Source organism: Etheostoma spectabile, chromosome 7 (genome assembly GCF_008692095.1).
Source record: "Etheostoma spectabile isolate EspeVRDwgs_2016 chromosome 7, UIUC_Espe_1.0, whole genome shotgun sequence".
NCBI lineage: Eukaryota > Metazoa > Chordata > Actinopteri > Perciformes > Percidae > Etheostoma > Etheostoma spectabile.
The window spans coordinates 26,397,945-26,398,212 of record NC_045739.1 but is presented as its reverse complement, the minus strand read 5'-3'; the positions used below and the strand labels follow the sequence as shown (position 1 = coordinate 26,398,212).

Genomic DNA, 268 nt, shown 5'->3' with positions numbered 1-268 from the left:
GTTCTCATTCTGTTTACGCCAAATTATGACTATACCATCTGAATGTCTCAACAGAAATCGAGACTCATCAGACCAAGCAACATTTTTCCAGTCTTCAACTGTCCAATTTTGGTAAGCTCTTGCAAATTGTAGCCTCTTTTTCCTATTTGTAGTGGAGATGAGTGGTACCCGGTGGGGTCTTCTGCTGTTGCAGCCCAAATGCTTTGCTGCATACCTCGTTTGTAACGAGTGGTTATTTCAGTCAAAGTTGCTCTTTTATCAGCTTGAA

At 41.4% G+C, this 268-nt stretch overlaps 1 protein-coding gene and 1 long non-coding RNA gene across 2 annotated transcripts in view; one reads left to right on the top strand and one right to left on the bottom strand.

Annotated features, from left to right (window-relative positions):
- LOC116693090 (uncharacterized) overlaps positions 1 to 268 on the top strand; it is a 124,584-nt gene that overhangs the window by 71,027 nt on the left and 53,289 nt on the right. The gene's annotated exons all lie outside the window — the stretch shown is intronic.
- Positions 1 to 268, bottom strand: part of LOC116693086 (protein-serine O-palmitoleoyltransferase porcupine) — a 15,846-nt gene that overhangs the window by 8,910 nt on the left and 6,668 nt on the right. The gene's annotated exons all lie outside the window — the stretch shown is intronic.